The sequence below is a fragment of the Sebastes umbrosus genome, chromosome 16, assembly GCF_015220745.1.
Source record: "Sebastes umbrosus isolate fSebUmb1 chromosome 16, fSebUmb1.pri, whole genome shotgun sequence".
Classification (NCBI taxonomy): domain Eukaryota; kingdom Metazoa; phylum Chordata; class Actinopteri; order Perciformes; family Sebastidae; genus Sebastes; species Sebastes umbrosus.
The window spans coordinates 23122752-23142292 of record NC_051284.1 but is presented as its reverse complement, the minus strand read 5'-3'; positions in this window follow the sequence as shown (position 1 = coordinate 23142292).

The following is a 19541-nucleotide window of genomic DNA, read 5'->3' as shown; positions in this document are numbered from 1 at the left end:
TCCTGCTGTCTCTACTTCTTAGAGGGTCTGATCTTCCTGCGTTTTGTTTCGGTCTAATTTTAGTGCGCTCCCTACAGTGTGATACCTTTGCCTGCGTTTGAGCTGTGCTGCACAAACTGCTGCGTCTAAATAAAACACACTTGAAACTGCCAACGTGTCAAGCAGACTGCAAGGTGGTGTTTAGCTGGACAAGGACTTCCACCCACCTTATGTTATTTCCCGTTGAAACAGTATTACTGCAGTGTCATGACAGGTCAGGCCCGTGATGTCCACTCCACACGCCAACAACTGAAGCGCCGGGCTCCGAGCCAGCAGATGAATGTCAACTAACTGTGAGGCGAGCATGCGAGGATAAGGATATCTCTCTCTACGGTCACCTCTAGTGGTCAGATTCGTACGAGGAAAAAGTCCCCCTTACCCTCTGCAAGACTGCGGAGGCAATGCTGTTATCTGCGGCTGCAGATTTGGCCCGAGGGGTTGAGAGCCGGCGTCTGGGATGTTGTCTCCTCCTGTGGTTCAGCTCATGGTTTTGTGTGGGTTGGTTATCTGATGACACCTCATAATCCTTCACACAAGTGCCCCTATATGGCGTCTTATACAATGCTTAACTTTGAAGCTTTACAGTGGATTACACTTAGAAATAGGGTCGGTAACCTTTCAGCTCTTAATCTCTACAGTATGAGCTTTAAAGGGACATTTTTTTGCTTTTGGAGGACGTTTTTTCCAAAACACTACACATCCATTTAAAGCTCTTTGTGCCCTGTAATGTATTAGTTAATAACATTTTTTATTTATTTTATTTAAGCAAAGGTCTTGTGTGTGACTTTTAATTTTGATGGTAATAGAAATTGGCAGCAAGTAGGTTTCCATTTGCACATTTTAGCACGTACATCTCTACAGGAGGTCGTAAATGGCCAACTGATGGCGTTAGCACCACTCAATCGCTTCTACTTTGAAGTAATGTTATTTATACCTGTAATATATATAAATAATGTAATTTAGACTCAAGAAATAGCATTTTACTCTTCGGTATATGGTCAGCTCTAACAAAGAGCCTTGTGTTTTGCTGCAACAATCTATATTGAGTGCAGGGAAGAGAAGAAAGAGGTTGAGCGCTGGTGGTTACAGCCGATTCCCAAGGCTGCCGGTGTTGTAGGTTGACTGCTCCTGAGTTCCTCCGGAGGTGTGTGTGTGTTTAAAAAAGCACCGAAAAACATTCTGCCGCTGTGAAAAATCGCTTCAAAGGGGCATTTCAGTGTTGACTACGGCGAGATACGTCTTAAAGAAAACACTTTCTTTCTGTGATGGATCTTGGTGGAGGTGCATCCAAAGAAGACAGAAGAGGCAATATGTATGAAAATGAGCAGAGCAATGTTTCCAGGAGCTTCAATACCAACAGAGAGGGGATGTAGTAAAATACTACCCCCCGAATATTATTGCTCCGGGACGCATCACTCGTCATAGCTCCCAGCAAGCCTCCCAGAATTAAAGATCAACAACAATATAGAAACACACAGATGCAGATGGATACATGTATAATGCACAGTAACATGAATGACCACATAAACAGGAAGAAAAGACGCACTCACATACAGTCAGTCATAAACTGCCATGCACCAATTGACAGACCAGCGATTAGCCAGATTTGCATACAAATAAATGCGTTTCCATCCACTTCCGTTGTGCAAATATTAGGAGTTTGTTCATCGAGATAAACAGCTGCTGCTGCTGTTAATTCTCCAGTTTAATGATAAAAACCGTTGCAGAAGAAGAGGGCATAAAAAGACAGTCAAAGGAAAAACGATGTAGGAAACGTGATGAAAACATTTATATTTGTTTTATGTTTTAATTGGAGGAATGTCACACAGTCTCCTCATCTCTCCTCACGGATCTGATGTTTTCATGTCTTCAGTGACAAGTGACCTTTAAGTCACACGCTTTATGTTTGTTATGATTTATTCAATAATGGCTCTGATCACACAGAGTGCATTTAAGCAGCCTGGGGTGGCTTTTTGTAATTGTTTTCAATGAGAGTGAAGCGTTTTTTGCGTGCTGCTTTTTGCATTAAGGAGCACCCTGAATGCCTCGAGTTGAAAAAAATTCAACTCAGGGCGGAAAAGCGTCCAACGTCATTAGCGTTTTTTTTCTCATTGTGGTGACTTTTTGCCAGATATTTGATTTATTTTATTATTTAGGCCTTTGTATTCCTTGCTGAGCATAGGCCATTGATTAATAGTTTCCACCCTTGTCTGTCTTGGGCCATCTTCTCCAGCTGTTTCCACGTCAGTCCCTTCTTTTTGAACTCCCCCCGTTTGCCTTGTGGGTTCCATGTCGGTGCCTGCTGGGTTATTGCCGTTTTGCTTCTCAGAGTGTGTCCAATCCAGCTCCACTTTCTCCTTTTTAGCTGTACTTCTACTGTCTCTCGTTTGGTGCGTTCCCACATGTTGATGTTGCTGATGGTGTTTTTTACAGTAGATCCCAAGGATGCTTCTTCTGAAGTTGAAGACTTTGAGCTTGGTCTTTAGTGAAATGTTTGTGGATTTCCAGATTTTCTTCAGTATGTTGAATGCTGTTCTTGCTTTTCCAATTCTTGATTTGATGTCCTCCTCTGTCCCACCATCCACATCTATAACACTTCCTAGATATGGGAATTAGTCGACCTCTTCCAGTGGCTGGTCCCCGACTGTTATATAGGATTCATGCTTTTGTTGTTGATCCGCATGATTTTGGTTTTTGGTCCATGTATTTTGAGTCCAAGCTTAACTGCAGTTGTTTCTAGCAGCTGGCACTTGTTTTGCATTTGTTGGTGGGTATGTGAGAGTAGTGCGATGTCATCAGCAAAGTCGAGGTCCTCAAGGTCCTTTTGCCAGATACCTGGAGCTTTAAATTCATACTTGCCAACCCTCCCGATTTTCCCGGGTGACTCCCGTTTTTGTCTCGGTTTCCTCCCGGGGTCACAATTCTCCCGTACTTCACATTTTTTTTTCCTTTTCGTTATCTAAACCTGTTTCTGGAACTGAACAGTGTGTATAATCCCTACTGTTTCCACCCGGACAAGAATAGCGCTACACCAACTGTCGTTTCCTGGTGGAAGAGAGCAGTCTATGCTCGCAACAGATGACAGTGCAAACGATTGTGCCGCTGTGTTACCTAGAAACAATTAAAAAACCTTTCCACCTGCAAAATCTGGTGCAGATCTGTCTGATCAGTCTTTTTCCACTTGCTTTTCGCTTCTATCAATACACCAATTTTTCCACCTAAGCATAAAAACTTTTTTGCAAAAATTTCAACCTTTTTCCGAGATTTCGGCATTCCCTCTCTATTTTTTTTTTTATGCACAAATTGAAAATGCGGATAAAAACAAATGGATAGGAACACACTTATTGTCCAATTATATCTTAGCGACAGCGAGGTGCAGCGGGTTTAGCGAACAGTCCTTTCATGCATCATGTCTTGCTGTCCTTTCCTGTCTCCTCTCCCTGAGCTCTTCCCTCTGTCCCATTTCCCATCTCCGTCTGTCTCCCTTCGCTTTCTGCCAACCAGGATGCTGACAATAGCTTCAATAAAGATGAATTGAAATCGGCTGTGGCTGGATTCGGCTTCCCAAGACACACAATGGAAGGACCTGGTGCTGTAATTATTACTCTGGATTCCAGCACACTGCTCGGCAAACTCATTCTCCTTGTGTTCTTCCTCTTCCTCTATCTTCCTCTCACTCTCTCTGTCTGTGTGTCATTTTCCACCTGAGTTTCTCTTCCTCTCAGGTTGGTATTTCTCTCTGCCTCCTCCTCCTTTCTCTCTTTTGCGCCGTCTTTCTCACCCTGTTCAACTCAGTACAGTCCATTATTGTTGTTTGCCAAAGTAGAACTATAATTTCACAGCTGAGAAGCCAGATCAGGTCTGGAGTAGTGATTAATAATCTGACGGTGAATAATGATTTCATCCTCCATATTCAGCTGTAGGTAATTATTCGCTGTGTAATCGTGGAATAGGTTTGCTCATGAAAAACAGACTTATTCAAATGTGAGATAGAAACCGGAGCGCCTTGGGTGTGTCGAGGCACCCGTGAAGCTAAATTTACATGGGTGGGATCCAAATATAGGCCCGCGAATAAGATTAGAACATTAGCGTGGGCGTCACTTCAAGCCTCTCCGGTCTCGGAGTCTTTCCCGGTCTTGTTTGAGCCGCTGAAGTGCGGCGCACTGCCTGCCTATCCTGCTCATCACAACTGTGATGAATGTGTCAAAAGAAGCGATGCGAGGCATTTCATTCTCTTTGTCCTTGTATCTCTTCTTGTCTATAATGATAATGGATTGCATTTATTTTCTCCGATGGATGTCGAGCGGGGGGATCAAGAGGTGGCGGGTGGCGGGCGAAGCGGCAGACGGAGCGAGGGGAGATTGCGAGGAGGGGCTGCAGAAATGAGCCTTCATATTTTGTTTTGTTTTTGTGTTGTTTTTTAAATGGGTCTCAAAGCAGCTAAGCAGCGTACCGGGGGGTGTAAGACACTGAAAGCACTGTAACTCACACAAAAAGGAAACACTTGCTCCTGTGCACGGCCACACACGTTCAAGTCCATGGGGCAAAAACATAATTCACACTTTGCATACTTAACCGAGGTGTCTTTATTTACATTTCTGTGCTATGTGTGTGTGTGTGTGTGTGTGTGTGTGTGTGTGTGTGTGTGTGAGTGTGTGTGTGTCTTTGTATTTGCACAGCTTTGGTTATTTTGGATCTTGCTGAGGATGCTAACACGCACATTATACAGATGATCAAAACAAAGGTCACAATGCAGTTAATCCTGGTTTTCATAGCAGCGCTAAGTGGGTGTGCTCTGTACAGTGTGTGTATGCGTGTGTGTGTGTGTGTGTGTTAACGTGGTGGTGGGTGTGTTTGCTCAGGTTTGGTTATTTTGGGTGTTGTCAACGAGAAAGTGAAATCCTTTTACTGTAGCTACAAGTTTCTCTATCTGGTTGCCAGGCAACCAAAAGCCTTGAGTTGGTCCACAAAAGGCATGTGCGTGCACGTATATCCAGATGCACACACACGCATACACGCACGCACACACGCACACACACGCACACACACACACGCACACACACGCACACACACTCACACACACATACTCACATGCATATGAACACACACACACCTGCGTGTTACTATGGTAAACATGCAGCTCTAGCAGCAGATAAACAAGAGCTATCACCCCCGTCACAGTGTCCACTCTGGGGTTTGTTCTCACAGATCACATGCCAGATCACAAACAGTGTGCGAGTGTGCGTGTGTGTACGTGCCAGTGCGTGTGTGTGTGTGTGTGCATCAGGGGGATTTTTAAAGGGGCATTGTTTAGACTGTTTAGATAGTTCTGCTTGCCAGGGACTCTACAATCCCCTTCTGTGCGCACACACACAGCAGCACACACCAATACGGGCACACACACACACACACACACACACACACACACACTCCTCCACATATATACTCCACATATGCATGCATGAACACACACACACACGTGCAAACGCACATCAATGACAGGATGCTCATCCTCATTCAGGCGTGGGAGACGGGCGTCAGGTAGAATTTCTCCCCTCCATATTTTCTCATGATGACAGGTGGGGTAATGGGCCATTAGATTAACACCAAACAGAGGAGGTGGTTTCGAATGTAATGTAATGCTTTGTTGATAGAAACCAGACGCTGCTCTCCTCCTGACTTAGGCTTTTTCTGCAGTGTATGCCCGTACACGCTTCGCTCAAAATAAGGCCAATGATGATAGAATGAGGCAATCTCTGCTCTTTAGGGTGTGTGTGTGTGTGTCAGAGGAGAAAGAAAGGCACAAACACGGGGGAAAGGAATGTGTGTATGCATGTGGGGGTGTGTGAAAGTGTGTGTGTGTGTGTGCTCATTAAAACAGAAAAAACGGGAGAGAGAATCCTCCGTGCCCATCAGCAAGGATTTACTGATGAGGGAGTAAAGGGTCTCTCATCTCTCCTTAGACGTTCCCTCCTCAGCCCGCTCCGCTTCCTTACTGCCTTTTGTTAATTGCCATTGTTCAATACTGTAAATTCCCTTTGTCAGCACAAACCCTGTGAAGACGGAGAGAGTTAAAATTCTGACCGATTTCAAAGAGAAAAATTTTGTTCTGTATTCCGACTGTAGATGGAAACGGCGAAAAACTAGAGCGCCTTCAGCTGCAGCTTCGTTTCAAGTTGAAACAGATGGTTAGACTGCGGTGGTGCCCCTGCAACAGGCCACACTGTACCACTACAAAGATGAGATAAGTGGTAACGACACGTAACAGCGCGGAGCAAAAGATAAACAACACCTTGACAGGAAATAAGTGAAATTATTTTTAAAATACACAGAGGATTTGTCCCACCGCTGTCAAGAAAAGACAAAGACGTCAGGAATATATTTTAAGAATGCCATGCAGGCTCCTCAAAAATGACACCGTCTACTGTAAAACAAAAAGGTAGCATTTGAGAGTAAATTATAAGGTAAGGCTTTGGGAACAAATTGGCAATGCTGTTGCGATGAAACTCCAAAGTGTTCAATATTTAAGTTCTCTTCCGCCCTTGCTTGACTCTGATGTTTGCCCTTCACTGTGCAGAATGATGTATGAGCAGAGTTTAGCACTAGAGGGCTTTTTTCACATTCATCTGCTGAAAGGGGGGAAAGTTCTTCTGTACTCACCTTAAATCTGAGTCCAAGACGTGCTCACAAGAGTGGGATTTTGTGACATCACAACTGATTAGGAAGCCAATCGTGGTCCAGTATGTAACTTAGATAAATATGATGTATAGGAGACGTCTTGGTTTTTTTGTCCGTCGCCGTCTTGGTTATTTGCAACCAGAAGTGACACCAGAGGGTGGAGCTAAGTACAACTGAACGCTAAGGCATTTTTAGGCGACCAAAATGTTATATTTAACTTTCATGAACTGAAAACACACTATGAAAGGGTTAAAGTTCGAGGACGAAAACATGGACAACTCCCAGACCGGACAACTCCGTGGTAGCGACCTGTCAATCACAACGTAGCCACGTCCTAAAGCATCCCCTGCTTTATGGTCTATTTGACGCTAAATGGGACCATAATTTACTAAATGAACATCATGCTGTATTGAAGAAGACTTGAAACTAGAGATTGAGACCATAAACTCATGTTTACAATGTTTACTGAGGTAATAAATCAAGTGAGAAGTAGGGTCATTTTCTCATAGACTTCTATACAATCAGACTTCTTTTTGCAACCAGAGGAGTCGCCCCCTGCTGGCTGTTAGAAAGAATGCAAGTTTAAGGCACTTCTGCATTGGCTTCACATTTCAGACCCCGGAGTTGCCAACTTAAAAGGTGATGATATGTCACTATTGTGTTCACAACTTTTGTCCGTTGCCCCCAAGTGACCACAAAAACAGTTGTTGCTGGTTTAACAAGGCAATACAGTATATGCTACCTACCAAGCTAAGTAGCTGTGTTGTGACCACAAACTATTAGTCAGCATCAAACTGAAGAGCCAGTGTTAACAGCAGCAGCAGCTAGCTTAATGCAGAGCTGCCTCAGCAGTGTTGTGATTCTAAAGATTTTCCTCAGAGAGATACACTAAAGTCTGTGAAGAGTAAAAAAGACTCTCTCTCGTCTCTCGTTGATTCCTCTCTATAGCCAACAGGAGCTAGTTAGCAATCTGGCAGCACAGTTGTGGATTGCTGAGTCAGCGAGGAGAGGCTGATTGGTTGAATATTGAGAGGGTCGGGCTTCAGAAAATGCTGGTGTCAAGACCGCTGTCACGGAGAGTGACATTATGAAATAAAATGTGACATGAAATAAAAGTTTCATTAGGAAAAATGTCACTATGAAAGATGAGTTTCGAAGAAGGACATTTTTGAAATAAAAATGCTGAAATAACATTCCATAATAATAATGGGATTTAAAAATGTATGTCTCATGTATTTATTTAACAATGAACACTTTGGAGCTCCATATTCTACAGTCTGGATGTACGAATGAGAGACATGATGGCACTGTTCTGGGCACCCGGCTCTAAACTGTGGGCCCCGTGACAACGACTCAACAGCAGCTCTGACACAATGTCTATAATCCTTGACATGTTCTAGGGACGCTGTCCAGCTCTGGGTGAAAACCCTTTATCTCCACAGTGTCGACTTTTCACAGACTAAGAAAAACTATTTCACTTTTGGCCGGGTGACAATGCAGTTTTGACATCACCCAGTGGGTTTCTGAGAAGGACTCATTGGCCAAAGAGACAGGAAAATATATATATAACCTACAGCGTGAGTCACCAAAAGCACCCGATTTGACTGTTTTCAGGCCATTAAATAGGCGTTATCAGTCGCTATAAGCACCCTAGATGTGGGTCATTAGGTACCTACTACGTTATAAAAGTGAAAGTGGAACTTAGAAGCAACACGTTCCAACACGCTGCAAAACTGAACTGAAACAATTTGAACACAAAAAGGCTTTTTTAGTTTTAGGAAACAAATCTACAACTTTTTTAGGATTAGGCAACAAATCTACAACTTTTTTAGGATTAGGCAACAAAACTACAACTTCTTTAGGTTTAGCCAACAAAACTACAACTTCTTTAGGTTTAGGAAACAAAACTACAACTTCTTTAGGTTTAGGCTACAAAACTACAACGTCATAAGGTTTAGGCAACAAAACTATAACGTCATAAGGTTTAGGCAACAAAACTAACGTCATTAGGTTTAGGCAACAAAACTATAACGTCATAAGGTTTAGGCAACAAAACTAACATCATTAGGTTTAGGCAACAAAACTACAACGTCATAAGGTTTAGGCAACAAAACTATAACGTCATAAGGTTTAGGCAACAAAACTAACGTCATTAGGTTTAGGCAACAAAACTATAACGTCATAAGGTTTAGGCAACAAAACTAACGTCATTAGGTTTAGGCAACAAAACTATAACGTCATAAGGTTTAGGCAACAAAACTATAACTTCTTTAGGTTTAGGCAATAAAACACTTATTTAGGTGTAGGCAACAAAACTACAACTTCTTTTGGTTTATACCTTCTTTCGGCGATATACCATGAGAATAGTTGATAAAACCTACTAGTGGGTGTAGTAGGCACCTATTGACTCACATCTATGGCGCTTATAGCGACTAATAGCGCCTATATAATAGCCTGACAACAGTCTAATCGGTCGCCAAAATTTTTCACATAAGAAATATATGAAGGCGTTGTCTTTCACATACTGTAACTGAAGTGGACATTGAAATAGCACACACATCCAGCGATGGCTGTGATTACAACTCAACACAGTAATTGCTTGAAGGTGAAACAATGAGCGAGTTATAAAGCCCGATAGAGGGAGAAACGAGCTGATCGGGTCGGCTGTTTGTGTTTGCTGCTCGGCGTCGGCAGCAGATCAAGGTGACTGAGTGTAAGCGAGCTAGTCAAGGCCGAGCCAAAGAATCCATATCAGGAGAGAAGCAGAGTAGTGAAAGGCAGATCAATGTGCAAACAACTCAGCCTTGCAACAGTGAAGAAAACAACCTTTTTTTTTATTCTGCGCTCTTATCTTAAGTAAGGAAAATGTCTTCTCTCTTTTGAAATGTTTAGTTTCTATAAGTCTGGCCCTTGGAAACGTTAAAGTGGTAATCTGTGAGAACCTGCTTTTGCTGTATTATATCACTGTGACGCCTCGTCATTCTGGTGTTTAGGCACTTTACTCTGTGTAGAGCACTCGTCATTCAAATAAGGAGACAAGTCTTGATGTTGTTAAAGTTTATGTTGCTCAAGGTTTGAGCTCTGTTGTTTGTCTTTTTAGCTTTGGTTGCTCATGCAAACTACCCAGTTTATCTCTTGACTCTCATCAAACTGCTGCTGCAACGCTTGAATCACTACTGTGCTGTTTTAAAAAAAAAAGAAATCAGTTATTTTTATAAAACGGTCTCTATATCCTGACAGTAGTTTATGAGATAGGTAATCCGAAAAAAATCATGTGCTTCTGTGTCCTCCGGTGCTCCTGATGGTGTATGCAGGATTTCATAGACCGGAGGAAAACAACCAATCAGAGCCGAGCTGGAGTCTGCCGTCTCTGAGCAGCTGCCAATCACTCGCAAACTCCGATCAAACGGTCAAACTAGGCAGCGCTGATCAAATATGAATTAATATTCTGTTACTGTAATGCCTATTTCTCACCTCAAATGTTTTCAGAAACATCTTGTTCCGTACTGTTTAGCTGTAAAATGAGCATGAACCCAGCAGCCATGTTGAGATCAGTTGAGGAAATACCAAGCACCGCCCACCAGCCGGGGCAAACTTTCTCATATTACAGCTAAACAGTACACTACAAGATGTTTGGGCAGAAATGGGCATTACAGTAACAGAATATTAATTCCTATTTGATCAGCGCTGCCTAGTTTGACCGTTTGATCGGAGTTTGTGAGTGATTGACAGCTGCCTCCGTTGAATGAACAGCCAATAGGAACGCTCTCTCTCTCTCCGAAATGACCTTCAATTGGCCAAAGTTTCCTGTCACATGCTAGATTTTTTAAAAGCCTGAAAACAGATCCATGAGGAGGTGCAGAAGTCTAGTTTTCTCCCAGAACACTTGAATTACAATGTGCTGAAAGGTTATTATGGATTTTTTGCTCAATGATGCCAAAAATATTTCTGCCTACTGCAGGTTTAATTGCAAAAAGGGAGTAGGAAAAACTGTCATTTATTTGCACTGAAAGGTTATCATTACTGGATGGATAGCTGGATGAGGATTATGTCATTACTTTTTGAATGGGGGCCACCATGCTCTTTAAATTAAGCAGATGAATCCAGGTAAAAGCAATAATCCCTCACCAATTTCACATTTTGACAAGCCGATGGAAAATAAGGTGGAGGAGGCAATCCCGAGGACAACTGTTAAGTGCAAAAGGGTGTGTAACTCGATATTTGTGAAATTGCGCCTTTGCTTTCTCTGTTTCTTCATTTCTTTTGTCAGCCTCAGAGGCTGTTTTCACCCCCCATCTCTCCTCTCGGCCACAATAGAGAATGATGCCGCTATACAGCGTGCAGGCAGACAGACAGAAAGAGAGATACACCGACAGATTACCAGACAGATAGATCAGGAGGTGGATGAATTATCTATGCAGCGAATCACAGTAGTTACAACTTGTGATCACACAAGGAACGAGAGGCAGGGAGACAGAATGAGAGTGACAGGCGGAGAGAGAGAGAGAAACAGGTGAGGAGGGGTGGGAGAGGAGGTGTAGTTGAAAGTAAGAAGAGAATAGAGCAGTGGAGGGGAATCAATGTTCCCCATGCGATCTATACAACTCTCAATTATCCTCCTGCAGCCTGTCGACGGCAGCTCTTGAGATGAAGAGGGGAGTGAGGAAGAGGCGGTGGAGGAAACGTCAGTGCGAGGGGGGGAACAGGTCCCCCCTGTTTGCAGCGGTATCTACTTGCAGTGCAGAATGTGAAGGCGAACTCTGTGATGCAATGCAAATTTACTGTCCTGTTTGTCTAGCAGCGCCGGCTGCAGAGGACGAAAAACACAAGACACGGGAGAGGGAGAGACGGAGAGACAGCGACAGAATGGAAATGAGACACAGAAAGATAGAGTGAGCAGAACAAAGGGAGGGAGGGAAAGAGAGATAACAGAAGGGTAAAAAAGGGAAGGATTGCTTTTGGATGGAGGAGAGAGGAGGAAAAATAACAAGAGATGTGAAGGAAAAGAAAGGGGGGTAAATAAATCCAATAGAAACCTTCCACTTACAGCAGCTGACTTCCTCTCACAAAAATCAATGCCGACTGTAGCCAGAATCCCCATAGGCCAGAGAGAAGATCCACTCTGCATGAGCATTTTCACACGTACCACACATGTTGGCTCTGCTACTGTACACCTATGAGGACACTATTGACTCACCCCTCATTTGCTGGAGGCTAACCAAACCATTAAACCTAAATGCCTCATGTTTTACCCTAACATAATGTAACTTTAACTGCTAGTCCTACAGGATGTTGTGAAGCTTCTATGCTGTGATTTGATCTGTTTTGTAGATTGTGAAATTAGCATAGACTGTATATAAGAAGTGGACGTAGTCACCCCGACGTCACCCATTGGTTTGTGGACTGCCGTTTTGAAGCCTCGAGTTTGGCATTTTGCCAGTCACCATCTTGTTTTTTTGCAACCAGAAGTGACACGAGAGGGTGGAGTTAAGTACAACCGAATGCTGATAAGACATTTTTAGGCGACCAAAATGTTACAATTAACTTTCATGAGCTGAAAACACACTGTGAAAGGGTTAAATTTGTAAGACGAAAACACGGACAACTCCCAGACCGGCGTACGCCTTGGTAGCGACCTGTCAATCACAAAGCAGCCACATCCTAAAGCATACTCTGCTTTATGGTCTATTTGACTCTAAATGGGACCATAATTTCCTAGATTAACATCATGCTCTATTGAAGAAGACTTGAAACTAGCGATTGAGACCATAAACTCATGTTTACAATGTTTACTGAGGTAATAAATCAAGTGAGAAGTAGGGTCATTTTCTCATAGACTTCTATACAATCAGACTTCTTTTTGCAACCAGAGGAGTCGCCCCCTGCTGGCTATCAGAAAGAATGCAAGTTTAAGGCACTTCCACATTGGCTTCACTTTTCAGACCTTAGCACAAAAAAATATTTTTTGCCCATTCACTCTTGAATTGTGGAAGAAGGTACAAAACACACACTTTTAGAACATAAACCAAAACCAAACAAAATGACATGGAGGGAAAAAAGAAGTTGAGAATCAACCAAAACACATTTTAGTCAATTCTGGCCATCATTCATCACAGGTCTCGGGCAGGAGTCCAACAACCACGTAATGCCGGATTTAGGCCAGGACTTTGAGATGTGTAGATCACTGAATCAACTGATAAATCCCCAAAACAATGGGAAAAAAGAGAGTTTTCCTAACCTTAACCATGCCCCTAACATTACAACAAGTACTCTTAGTTGCCTAAACTTTAATCTTAAAGATGGAAGATCAGGAAATGCTCACTTCTACAGTGCTACTTTGCCACTTAGGAATGCGGATTGCTCTTTCATAATTAAGTCAAATTACATGTTTTGGGAACAGCGTTGCTAGATGGAGGATAATTATCGTAGTTGTACGATAATTTTGCCCATTTTGTGACGCTTACAATTTGGTTTTAGTCTGTGCCGTCTCATTTGAACTAACTTCCGGATGAATCATACATCTGTGTTTACGCATCTCTTATCACATGACCTCTTTCATTGACCTCTTAGACTACGATGTTGATGAACGTGACTCATGAACACGGCTGTTCAACACTCATTTAAAGAGTTTGCATGAGAGAATGCGACAATTATAAGATTATGACCTTAACTGTTTTCATGCAGAATGTGAACAGGCTTCCAGTCGTGCTTCCTTGTAATTTAATAATAATAATAGTAGGCTATTGCAAAAATTGTCAGACTGATCGACACATACCCCCTTCCACCCATCATAGCTACATCAGCTTCCTTTAAAAAAAAAGAAAGAAAAAAGATTTGGGTAGATTTGTAGTCGTTCAAATGTATGTTTTGTAAAATCACACATTTATTTATTCTTGTGGTTATGACTCACGTACAATAATCTCCCTCAAAATACAATCATTTGAAGCCTCTGGTACGATAGTTTAACATCAGGCAACACTGTGTGGGCAACTGCTCCTCTGTATTTGACCCATTTTAACAATTCAGGAGCAGCACTGTGTCTGAGGTCCACCTCCACTTTCAATAGTCTACCATTGTCTTGGTGAGGGGCAGTAGCCGGAATAGTCGTAATATCTTACATGCATGTCTTTTGATGTGAAAGGAAGGAAGCACCCGGAGCATCTGGAGGAAAGTCATACGAACAACATGCAAACTCCACACAAAAAAGTCCAGAGGCGGGTTCAAGACCAGGACCTTCTTCCTGTGAGGCAGGGAAAGTGCCGTGGTGACGTTGTTTAAAGAGCAAACGAGACACACAGGGTGGGTGAGAGGGGAGGTGGATCAGTCCAACAAATACAAGACTTTCATCCAGGAGACCGATGTTCGTGTCCCGTGTGTTACATTTCACGTCACAATCAGCTGATCGTTTGTGTCCCGTGTTCACAACGTCAAGTCACATTTTCCCTTTACAGATATTTTAAGCCCAACCATGTTGTTTTTTTCTGAGACCTAATATTGGTTTTGTTGCCTAAAACTAAGAAAGTGTTTTGTTTAATTCACATTAAGCACATGTTTACTGTGCGAAAAGTGCCGCAGAGGTGTTGCTAAGCACATGTTTAATGCGACAGAAAGCGACGCCGAGGGGTCTGACAAAGCATCAGTAGGATGTGATGAGATGGGATGAGAACGTGTTGAATAGTGACTGACTAACTGGAAGTGAGAACAGGTGAGCAGGAGGTGAGGTGAGTGCAGAACTAATAAGGGACAGGTGAAACTGATCAGAGTGATGTCAACAGAGCTTCTGTTGACAACATGGGAAGTCGTGTACACAATATACTCAGCGTTCAACTTGTTAAGGCGTGAGAACTCCGCTGCTAAGCAACGGCAATATTAAGGTTACTGTCGGCATCTAGAAGCCACAGAGGCTAACAATTTAGCAAGCGGGTAACATAATGCAGTAAATGCAAAGGCATAATGACAGAGGAAAAAGATGAGGCTGTTGGAAATTTCAATATCTGGTAACACTTCATTTTACAGGTCCACAAATTTCATGGTAATTAGGTGATAATTAGCAAGTAACCTATTTGAAATTTCTTTGGAATTACTGCCAAATTACCCCAATATTTACCTCAAAATGTATAGAAAATTATTTAATTATAAACGTTATTTAATAATTATATTTTCTCAAAGAAGAATTCAAAGTTAATTTATATGCTTTATTTCTTAATAAACTCCCTGAATCATGACATTACCTAACAGGTTACATTTGTGTCGACAATAAGTCACACAATGGTGAGATTTGTGCCTGATCAGAAGTGTCTTCTATTAGTTTTGATTTTCCACCTTCGATGAAGAGCAGCGCACAGCAATATATTAACTTATTATGCACTGAAAAATGAATTTCCATGGCCTCCGCCATTTCTGACAACGTCAACAAACAAGTCGCAACTCACGAACTCATAACTTTCAGAAACTTTCCACTTCCGAGGTCGTGAATACCACAAGAGGGGGGCGTTCATATGGACTCTTCTCCTGAACTCGGTAAACACGACCTCATTTGAGGGCACCAATACAACCAAACATGACACAAGAAAAGATTTTTCAAAATAAAGCAGTTAAAACAAACTATGACCAAGACCCAGGACCATGACTTCAACATTGTATTTCGATTGTTTAATATAACGTCTTGGGAGAAATGAAGTGCTGTAACAGTTTTTCTGCCTGACAACAAGACTCTAAGCTAACACTAAGAAATAGAAACATTAAAACTCTGCCTGAAACCAAAAAATCGTCATCTTTTCATTTCTGTTCGGGTTAAACAAAGGAGATCGCCTCTTGGCTCTCGCTCTGTACTTAACGCACATGAGAGTGGCATCGATTTTCTCATTGAACTCTGGGGGGCAAAAAACAAATAAGCTTATTTCCCAAAAATGTTAAAACTAATCCTAAAATCTGTGTTTTTACAGCAGCGAGGACCGGCCGAAAAAATTTCCACACAAGCACGGTGGGTTGTTATTGAAATTCAGCCCTCACAAGTGTATAAACTAAACACACACACACTGGCGACACAGACACATTAACACGCTACACAGAAAAATAAATGCAATCTTAAAATGCACTGATGACTCATTTTAATCGATGGGAGACCGCTCTATAGTCGCTCCAATCTCCGGGGACGGCTGGCTCTCCCAACTCAGTGGGGGTTCGCTGGGAGAGATCCACCGGATCGATAGATCACTTGCCCTCCGAAGGGAGAGAGAGCAGCGAAACCAATCCATGAATCTGTTGAGTTATGTGTGTGTGAGAGGAAAGCGATCTGTATGTAGAGTGTGTGGATGTGAAGAGAGGAACTAAGAGCTCTTCTGGGTCCACCAGACCCATTTCTCTTTTAAAGTAACTTCATCATCCTCCCTTAGTGCCACTGTGCGTGTGTGTGCATGTGTGTGTGCATGTGTGCGTGAGCATGCGCTTATGTGTGTGTTTAGTGTGATAATTGGGCGTAAACAACAGTGAGACAGTAATTAGGGATATGCCATTTCCCTTCTCTTCTCAGCTGCATTGTCTTTAAAGGTGCCGATGATTATGATTGATGTGCCTTTTATGCAGTGTGTGTGTGTGCATGTGTGTGTGTGTGTGCTTGGGAGATTGTGATAAAGGGTTATTGTATTCGGACTCAAGCTGTGCTGCATTGAAAGGGGGCCGTACCGAGTCATTATGGTCAGTAAGACATCCATTGATCAAACTGTCAAGTATCTATGTTTGTGTGTGTGTGCGTGTGGTTTCGAGTGTGTGTGTGTGCTCTCGCCTGATAAGCTAATTGCCCCTCGGCCAATGGAAATACACAGTCTAATGGCTCAGAAACATTAAGTCAATTAGCAAATATAACAACAGGCGACGATATTGTCATTCTCTTACACATTTCCCCTCATCAAACACATTATTCAACTCGCTGTTTGTTGTTCTTTTCTCCCTCCTCTTTCTCTGCGTGTGTGCAGCTGGTATTTACACGCAACTACATGTGAGATGCTAACATACATGCACACACCCACTTAGTATGCTCTTCACTAACATGCAAACGTCCATGCACGTCATGCTGAAAATGAGGCTACGCAACGTGATGGGAACTGAGAGGTGTCGATACCTTGGGGAGCCGATTAACAGTGGGGTTTTTTTCCACACACACATGTACAAGACATACAGATGCAGATGCTTGCCAACACAATAATTTATTCAATCTAAAAAAAGAAGATAGCTGCTGTATCCCTTCCATCAACACAACGCCTTCAAACATGCATGAACACACCCAAACAGCATCCACATGTACAATAACACACACACGGATCGCACACGGAGGTATCTGGAATAAAATGGGATTAACTGTAGCTGCAGATAATCCTGTTTGTTTTCTTTAAAGTCAGATTTTTTTTTTTACAGCACTACATTCTCAACAAGCTTTGGAGTTGAAACCCAAATCTGTCAATTTCCCCCGTTTCTCAGGGAAGGTGGGCGACCACGTTACTGTACCTCACACACGGACGTGCTAAAACTCCAGGGAGGAATCGTATTAGTGTCTTTATCTTATATCCGTATCCATCCAGAAGGAAATTGTCATCCGACGTGATTTGACTTCGCTCAGAACGTCACTAATTCCATCAATATTTTCACTGCTGCTCCGGCAAGGCGGCTTAAAGGTAAAAAAGCTCGAGACTGAAAATTGTGATTCAGCTCCGCGGGTCAGCTCATGGAAAGTGTGCTCTGGGAAAATGAATGAGAAAGGCAGTTAGCACTCACATGCTCCAGTGGAGCCGCTCAGCAGCCGACAGTAGCAGACAGGGGTTCCGCTCCCAGGTGTGAATGTTTGTAAAAGCAGCAATATAGCAGAAACAAAATTGAACTTGTGCAAATCCCAACTGCTGTCCATCACGGCGCTGAGAGCAATACTCACTGCAACTGAAGATCTGTTCGTTTAAGACACTTTAGTTCAAGGGTCAGTTAATCCAAAACACAAAAACATTTATTTCCTCTCTGCCCCTTGTTGTATCGAGCCACGCAGGGAGTTTTATTTGGAAATATCTGCTTCTGAAACAAGAACATTCACCCATGGTCAACACATTTTCACTCCCAACTCGTCAAATACCGCCAACCTGGTACCCCTCTTACATTACTTTCTGTCAAACCAGGGACGGCGTGTCAACATACGCTCGTTACATGCATAGTGTCACCTGTATTAACATGCGTCCTCAGTGATCGGATCACAAGTGGACAGCTTTAAGTACAGGTATGAACACACTCAAGGACGCATTGAGGACGCATTGAGATCGGATCATTCAGACCACATTCGGAGGTAGTCTGGGATACATATGACCACATTCTTGCCCCTCAGGTGAATAAACAGGCAGACACGGGTGCTTGTCAGCATGGAAACGGCCTCTGTGCTCTACTGTATCCTGTCAGTACAACTGTATTTTATTAAAATATATCTTGTTATAGGCTACATATCTACAGACTATCAGACTACGCACGCAAAGTGCATTATTACCGGGACCGCCGGTACAATAAACTTTTATTTTGATGTTAATACAATGTACCAGAATTCACAAATATGTAGGATATTACTACTGACATTCATGTAATCTTACGTCACAACATCTGCTGTATTATCCGTGTGTTTACTATGTGTTTATTTGCATATAGGAAGTGAGATCGGATCACAAGTGGCCACTGAAGATGCATGTGGAGACACATTCTAATGCCAGGTGTGAACAGACGTACTTAAAGCTGTCCACATTTGTTATCCGATCACTGAGGACACATGTTAATACCAGGTCTGAACAGGGCCTTAGTTTCACACGGGACACAGACAGTGAACTCCCGGTTGAAAGTCTTGTGTTTTGTTTGACCCCTACCATCCCCCTGAGCCTACTCTGTGACAGGTCTAATGACAGGTCCATTATCTCCTAACAATTTTTTAATAATTTCTTGAACGTTTTCTGGAAAGAACTAAAAAATTGGTACAAATTATGGGGAAATAAAGACAGGTCTGGAGACAGATATTTGAGTTAATTTAGTTGTGTTGAGTTCATAAGCAGTTGTTCATTTCCAGAGGAATTTCCTTGAAAGAAGTGCGTTTCAACCCAAGTAAATATTCCTGAATTATTAATTAGCTTTTTGTAAGCTTGCCTGCAGACAAGCTTCACATTTTTGCATGTTCAGTTGACCATGATTCAACTGAACGCTGTCTCTAATCTGCCTATGATTAGTGCATGATTCTTTCCAGGAAACGTCCTCAGAAGTTATTAGGAAATTGTCAGGAATTTACGGATTAATTAAAGAGAACCTTTTATGCTTTTGTGCATTTTCCCTTCCCTGTAGTGTGTTATATAGTTTTTTTGTGCATGTAAAAGGTCTGCAAAGTTACAAAGTCCTGACATAAGGGAGTTACTCTCCCCCGCAGAAACACTGCTCCTGAACTGCCTGAAACGCCTTGCTTGAAGACCCGCCTTTTCTTCCATAACGTGGTGATGTCACCAAGTAACAAATTTGCCTATATCTGCCTAGTGGCTAGTTTTGGCACAAACAAAGCTAGTAAGAGCAGAGCTGGAGCGGACTTCGAAGAGTTTGGGCCAGCTGACCAATCGGAGCAGATTGCTTCTTGTTTCTTTCTTTTTTCTGGATGTCACTGCAAAACATGTTCAGTGAAACTCACCATTAATATGTAAATAACGGTTAAAATGAACACATTTGCATCTGGTCAACGGCGAGTGCCACTCCTTCCGAGAAGAGTGGGTCTTCTATTTTGAATTGGAACTCTGCACAAATGCTTCCTGCGGCTTCTGTCCCCTGTT